Source organism: Theobroma cacao, chromosome 4 (assembly GCF_053813885.1).
Source record: "Theobroma cacao isolate CCN51 chromosome 4, ASM5381388v1, whole genome shotgun sequence".
In the NCBI taxonomy this organism is placed as follows: Eukaryota; Viridiplantae; Streptophyta; class Magnoliopsida; order Malvales; family Malvaceae; genus Theobroma; species Theobroma cacao.
This window is the reverse complement of record NC_142642.1, coordinates 25,644,330-25,652,913: the sequence shown is the minus strand read 5'-3', so window position 1 is coordinate 25,652,913 and position 8,584 is coordinate 25,644,330.

The window sequence follows — 8,584 nt, the reverse complement described above, 5'->3', positions numbered from 1 at the left end:
CTGTGAACCTACGGTTTGGAAAATACAGATCCCACTGTAGTCCTCGATGAGATCAGCTATCTACAGTCTATACTGAACATGAAATGGGTGGAAAGGAGGGTGGTGAGATTATAAAATCCCAATGAGTAAACAAACATTATCATAAATATCTAAAGGCGAGTAAAATGGAGGCAAGTTTAAACAACAAATTTCAACCCATTTCATAATGTTTTCAATTTATTTCTTAAACCATAAAATATTTATAATTTACCAAAATAGTTGTTAAGGCTTATGTCTTTTATTAAAACAAGGCTCAAGCCAAAACTAATCCTCGGGGATACCTTGGCCGAGGCATCTAACCGAGTCCGCCAAGGGTGTTAAAATATTCACACGTGAAACACATTTTTATTTTTAAAACAAGCCGTCCCTTGGCGTTGGCCGAGTTACACATTCACGTGGGGATTCGACGTGAAGTGAGCTCTAATACTACCCCGGGAGTTACCCTCATCGCCTCTACAACCGGAGTAACTATATAACTGGGTTTACCGTGCCCCTCTAATAGGCAGTCCATGGAAACCCGTCACTGCAGTGACTAACCCACTAATTTTAATAAAATTTTGACAGTATAATGTGGCTTTTATTTATTTATCCAGCCTGCATAGTAAAACAACTTACATAAATTTCCCAATGCATTCATAAAATATAGCCACATATACTCATTTCTCATAAGTCATTCCTAGGAAAATATATATTTTTCAAGTCAATTTGTAGCCTCAAATTACTCAATTTCATAATCAATACAATATATTTTTATTTGTCACATTTATTCCTAAAACATTAAAAATCTCGTTTTAATCTCGTTCTCATTTCATAAAATACATAAAGGGCATTTAAAATAAACTCTAGATAATTTACAATAATAATAAGTTTACTCACCGTTTGTACAAACTAAAAGCTTTCTAAGCGCCCCGATCACTACTCGTCGGGTACGACTTCTTTGCCTTTTCCGAAAGGCTCTCCTCCTAGACACATTACAAAAATTTACACAATTCATCACATTGATGCTAAATCACTATATAATTAACTTAAATCCTATACTAATGCATGGTATGAAATGCAATAGCCTAAACCGGCTTAAACGCGGTATTAACCTATTTTTGGAACTTTACCCGATAAATTGCTAACGCGCTCCATTTTAGCTCTAAATCATCCCATTCTCTCTCCAACATTTCTAACCATTAAATATCAGCCAATAAACTTCTAAAAACAACAAAATCAGCTCACTCCCTTCCTTGGAAAATTCGGCCAAAAATCGGACATTAACTCGGTTAATTTTCTACTTTGTTTTTCTATCACGTTTAATCGTTTTTCATCATTTTCTCTTCATTTCCCTTAGAATAAAATCAATTCATCATCATTGTACAGTATTGAGCATCCAGCCAAGAGTGGGTATTGTGAAAATTTAATGATTTCTTACCCAATTTAATTTCTAAACACATTTAACAAACTAAAACTATCAATTTAACTAAAAATCAAAACCTAAAAATTTCAATTTCTCTCCCCTAGAATTTCGTCCAGCCCTTGATATCACTTTTTGATCTCTCTCATCAAGCATGCTAAATGGAAATAAAGGCATAGGAAAGGTAGAAATCAAGCTAAAATTGAAAAATCTTACCGTTAGACGCGTAAGCGATCGAAAACCGCGAATTTCCCTTTGAATTTTCTTGTTTCTCTTTGGTTTTTCTTTTTTTCTTCCTTTCCTCTCTATTTCCTCTCTTGTTCTTCCTTATGGCCGGCCAGCACTTAAAATTTGGGTTTAAATGGGCTGATTTTTCATTAAAATAATATTATATCATTAAAAAATGCCACATGTCACTTTCCCGTTGGCCCATTTTTAAAATTTCATCCATTTGTTTCCAAATTTTCACCATACACTTGTCTCATATATTCATAGCTTAGATAAAATTCTCAGACTCATCCAAAGTCTCGGTGGAGTAATTTTTGAAATTTACACTTTTGCCCCGTAAAAGTGAAAAATTACATTTTTGCCCAATAAACTGAAAAATTGCCCATAGACATATTTTTCATCCCTTATACTCATACCATTCTCCAATTTGTCAAATTTGATCTAAATTCTCTCAAAATCTCAAATTTTGTCCGTAGGTGGTAAAATTACAATTTTACCCCTACACTCCAAAAATTACTAGAATTAAACTTTTTAACTTCCTATCATTAAATTATACTCCAAATAGTTAATCTTGGTAAAAAATTTCACTCCATGATCAAATTATTATCTTAGGTGGCAAAATGACGATTTTGCCCTTGAATATCAAAATTTCCAATTTTACCCCAAATGAACCCTCGAACTCCGAACAATAATTTTTAGTCATTCCTGGACTATAAAATATTAAATTTCATCCTACAATTCCTATTTGAACTAGTTCGAGGTTAAATCAACTCAAGTGTACCGTTAGGTACGATATTGGGTTTCGTCTTGTCTTAGGTGCTTTCCTAGCATAATAACATACTACTCAGTGCATGTTTGGCAGTGAAAAAGTTTAATTCCGGTGATTTTTGGAGTGTAGGGGCATAATCGTAATTTTTCCATCCACGGACAAATTTTGAGAGAATTTAGATCACATTTGAAAAATTGGAGAATGGTATGAGTATAAGGGATGAAAAATATGTCTATGGGCAATTTTTCAGTTTTTTGGGTAAAAATGTAATTTTTGACTTTTACGGGGGTAAAAGTGTAAATTTCAAAAATTACTCCACCAAGACTTTGGATAAGTTTGAGAATTTTATCTAAGCTATGGATATGTGGGACAAGTGTATGGTGAAAATTTGAAAATAAATGGATGGCTAGAATTTAAGGAATTAATAAAACAAAAAAATGAATAAAATAATATTAATTATTTTAGCCTTTAAAAATGTCAAAATCCAGAATTCTCATCTTCTTCAGCTGTCCAAACCAGGGGAGAAAAAGGGGGAAAATAAATAAGAACCCTAGCTAAAAAAATTTGGGGAAAATCAAGAGAAATCAAGAAATCAAGCATTAAAAAGGTAAATTTCATTTATTTTCCTTGTGATTTTCACTACTCATGTATTTTTTTCTCATTTTCATGCAAAATTAGAAAGTGGGTATGGACACCCATACTGGCCAAACCTCCATGGATGAGTTTTGAACTTGAGTTTTGGTTGATTTTAATTGAATTAAGTGATTTTAGTTAGGTTATATTGAAATATAGCAAAAATAAGCTAGAGAAATAATTTTCTCCCATTGAAACCCATTATGCCAAATTTTCTAGGGGAATATTAGCTGCTGATCTTGATGTTTATTTGAGGAATTATGATGAATAATGATGAATTATGAGCCTAGAAAAATAATGAGAATTTTCGGAGCAAAAATATGAATTTTTACTCACTAGGGGTATTTTCGTAATTTGCTATCGGGACTGATAATTTGCACCACACTGAGGAACATTAAGTCAATTTGGGTGCAATTGAGGTATAGAAATTGAAAAAAAATAATTTGGAGTTTAAACGGACGCGTATATCGATTTATCGGATAAAAGACCGAAATAGGCTAACATCTCGTTTAGGTAAAATTTAGACATTTTGCACTTCATATCAAGCATTAGTAGTATAAATTAGTTTATTTTGGTTTAGTACCAAAGTAGTAAACCTCTTAATTGTGCAATTTGTCAAGGTGGCGAATCCTCTAGCAAGGGCAAAGAAATCGCACTCGAGGAGTAATAATTGGAGTACCCGAATTTAGTTTTCAGAAACTGTGAGTAAACTTATTATCATCTTAATTATCTAAAGTAGTTTTATACAAATGTGTGATTTTATGAAAAATGGGTTTAAATGGTAAATTTTTATGTTTTAAGAGAAATTTTGATTTTATAAAATGATTTTATAAATTTTCTAAAAAATCAAATACTGGTTTTGAAAATAAAGTAATTGGAGACTGCCTGCTTGTGTTGTAAATTTATGGTTTTAAATTGAATGGCTTATGACAATAATTGAGCATGAATGGCTAAACTGATTTTGGTGTTAGAATTATTTGTACTGTGCATTTAGCCTTGAGAGGCTAGGTTGCAATAAATTGTCATGTCATGTAGAAAAAGATTTTATAAATCAGGTGGTAGATAAAAGATTAGCTACTGCAGTGGTGGGGGGTTCCTTGGGCCAGCCTATTAGAGGGGCACGATAAACTCCTTTATATTCTCACCTCAGTCGTAGAGGCGCGTAAGGTATCTCCTGAGGTGGGCTTTTTGAGTGCACTTCACGTGGACCACCGCGTGAGAGTGATACTCAGCCAACGCCAAGGAACGACTATGTTTCAAAATAAAAATATGATTTATGCGAAATATGAATTTTTAACAACCTTGACGAACTCAGTTGGATACCCTTGGTCCAAGTGTCATCGAGTACAGGATTTGGCATGAGCCAAGTTTTGAGTAATTCACGAGCCATATTGATTATTTGGTTGAAATGAATATTCGTGATGTGAAAAATTTGTTGAAGTTAATTATTTTTTTATTGTCTCCATTTACTCGCCTTTAGATAGTTTAGGTGGTGTCTGTTTACTCACTGGGATTTTATAATCTCACCACCCTCAATTCCCCACATTTCAGGTTCGGGATAGCCGGTAGATAGCCGATTGCATCAAAGATTTCAGTTAGCCTTGCATTGTCAAAATTATAGGTTCACAGACTCGCATCTTATTGGTTAGTTGGGGGCCCACGTGTCATTGTGAAAGTAATTTCTATTTTCGTTATTTGATTTAAAATATGTATGAACATATTTAGCTTTTACACCATGTTTTTGGCGAGTTTCGATATTATCGAAGAAAAATGACGAAAATGCCCCTGTGAGCTAGAAAATAATATTTTATTATTTTGATTTGGAAACAACTTATGATTTCTTAAAATGTAAGATTTAATAACTGTCGCTCACCGGGGAGATGCGGAAGTTGATGCTAAGCCTTGCGGGGTTCCGATCGGCATTCGGGGTAATGAGTGCCTATCTGGACGTCGTGGCGGTTGTCACGGGCCCGATGGGAGTTCCTGGTCATGACAATTAAAGTAGTATCAGAGCATGGTTTAAAGATCAGAGAATTTGATTTGAAAGTTTTGGATTTTAAAGTTTTATGTTTTAAAGTTGTTTTAAGAAATCCACACTGACACTGCGTGGCCCAAGTTAAGTTAAGTTAAGTTAGTTAAGTTAAGTCAGGTTAGGTAGAATATAATACATGCATCTGCATATAGAATTTGGAGTTGTTTAGACTTCTTTTGGTTTTTCTTATAGATCTTATGGGAGCTATAGGAACTCCTGTTCCCAGTAATTCACTTCCTTATTAATGTCATGCAAAGGTCATAAGTAGGGCCGTTGTTCGGGTTTAAGATGCCACCCATGCCACAAGCCAGTGTTGGAGAGATCTTAAAACGAATGCTCCTAATGAAAGATTAATGAAATGATATATCCCTTCGATTATGGATGGAGAAATTTGGAATTGGACAAATAGGCCGTGATAATTTATTCATTTGATGGAGTGTACGAATTAAGCATTGAGGTAAGAGTAAATTCATACATATGTGCATGAAGATAAGAACACTATGTTAATTAAGCGTGTTATGCCCATATAAAAGTGGTGTTGATTTCAATTAAGTGACTGTGAGATTTTAAAAATTGATTAGATCTATTATAGTTCATAGATATAAACACGTGAACTAACTTGAGAGTGAGTACTAATGATTGCTATAATCGATGTGTGGTCATGAAGTAAGAAGTTAGTAAACAAATTACTTTAAGGATGAGCTTGAACTTTGTTATGCATAGTAAGGAGGAGCCAAAGGATTAAAGGACTAGATGTGGAATTGGCAGCATGAGATTAAATGACTTGAAAATGTCAAATCTAATCTAAGTGCCATATGAAGTTCTATAATTGAGATTGATATACGAATTACTTGAAAGATCAATTTAAAAGTGTATTCGGTTCAAAGTGTGGCCTATAATACGAATGATCAGTCTTAAAGGTGATCTCCCCAAAGCAAGGAATTTAGAAAATATTGATGTTTGGATATACTCTAAGAGAGAGAACTTCTGCATCCTAAGTTTAGGACAACTTGATCTTATGATTGCAAAGGCAAGGTGTAATAACTAAGTAAATTATTCACTTAATAAATGTGATTGATTATTGATGAATAAAGTCAAGATCTTGATGTTTAGTGGTATACAATTTGATAATTATGTATTTAAGGGTTATTTGGAGACAATTTTTTTATCAAATTTGCACTAAATGCTATGGTAAAAGCATATCAATGTTAATATGAAAATGTACCCAAGAATGATCTTAACATATCACCAAAGGAGAATTAAACATGTTGAAGTTAATGTTCTAATAGTGTGCATATGATAGAAAGCTAGTTTGTAAGTTGTAGTTTTCATGAAATATATAAGGATTATCAATATATGGACATACACTTGGAGTTGTAATTTACAAGTTTGAAGTATTTAAGATATGATTAAATGGAATTAGCATTAGTTAAGGTATGTGAATCTTCTAATTAAATTTTGTGGAGTATGCATAATAGTAGAATGGAGGAACAGAGTGCCATGATACTATATGGTGAAGTTACTATACAATATGGAAAGAGTATTCTAAAGTGGCATTTATTGACTGATGATAAGTGATGTGCAATATGAGATACATGTAGCTATGAATAAATTTGGAGATCTTTGCTTAAGCAAACTCGTACTAAATGTTATGGTAAAGATATATGAATGTTAGTGACAAAATAAAGACATTAAATCAATGTTCTGATCACGTACTTGTGATGAAAGTTAGTATTGCTAATTGTGGTATAGACTTAGAGGGAAGCCACACGATTGTGAATAATTGAGGTAGTAGCTTTAAAGGTAGAAGAGTTGCGGGGATAAAGTGAATTCAAACAGTTGCAACGTCACAGTACTGACTATCAAATGCTGTCGCGTTAAGAACCCCTAATGGCTAGCAAGCATGAGCAAGTTGAGAGTGGCATGAAGATGAAACTTACGAGTTGAGGAATGGTAATTGGTTTTCATGTTAAGCTTTGTTGTTTGGAATCTTAAGTGCATTAGGGAGGTATTAAGATAAATATGATAAGTGAAATTGTAAAGTTTTTTTATTGCCTTGTATATTGGCATGTAAGAGAAAGAAAAGTTAGAGAGTTTTTGAGATGGTTACATAAAAATAAATAAATAAATTAACATGGGAAGTGTTAAGATGAATAATATGATGACTGAAGTCAAATCTTAAGAAATAAGGAAGATAAAAGATTAAGTCTTGTTAAAGACTAATGAGAAAGCGAGCGAAAGGTTAGATGAATGTATGAGATACTGATAAGAGATGTCAATACCAAGTGAGGAAAAATGTAAATAAAGATTTCAATAATGATATAGCAAATGAGTTGATATAGAATATTATTATGAGAATATACTGATCTTGTCTTAACTTTGTTGAAAGGAAAGGATTAGTAACAACACAAGTAAACTAGGTGACATGCTAGAAACTCTTGGAGATAAACTGAAATATGAGTAGTTGGGTATACCTTTATGGAAATGATATACTTGGAGTATGAAAGAGCAAATAAGTGATTAGGTGTTTCAAGAATATTTAAATACCTTTGAGGAAGAATTATACATTATATGAGATGAGTATAAGATGTGTGATTTTAAAACTTGCTGAAGAGTCAAATGGCTAAGTAACGAGTTAAGTAATCATCTGTTGTGAGACATAAGTTTAAGATAGATATTCCCAAGGAAATACTCAAGAGAAGTTTTGCTCATGATCTCGTTAAAGCAAGCACTAAGTTATGTGATTATAAAAAAGAAGCTGTAAGCTGAAAGTGATATTCATATTAATATTGAAAATACTTGAGGAGAATCTAGTTTCAAGTTTTACAATTTCAGGTACAATTTATAAATTGGTTAAGGAAGAATGATGTTATATTTATATGAAATAGTAGAATAAAGGATGATAGAAGTTAACCTTGAAAATGAAGTTAGATAATGAAATTTTCCTAATACATTATGGAAATTGAAATTCGAAAATGCTTGAGGTATACATGATTCAAATGAGTTTGAGTCTTAAGTGACAAATCAATATTGTAATGCAAGAAAGATACAAGGTAATGTAGAAGTATGATGGATAATCAAGGAAAAATGATGACTTTTAAGAATTGTGGTATTGCATATGATGTAATGATCAAGTCAAGATAAATTTTTGAAGCACTAATGGGATTATGAGGCATATACACATGTGTAGGGATTGATATTATGATCAGCTCAAGTGAAAAATGGTTCTTGGTGGTTCAAGATTTAAACTTAAGATATGATGAAAAGATAATACACCAATTAGTTCTTTGAGATTGATAAATGAAATTTTGAGGTCAAAATTTTTATTTTAAGGGGGGTAGGACTGTAACACCCGACCCTAAATTATCTGTGATATATCATTCACATGCTTTGGATAGCATGTTTGTATATTGAATTGCCTTGGAAAACAAGTTAAATAACTGTATTGCCATTAATGGTACGATTCAGTTAAATAAGTCTTGAA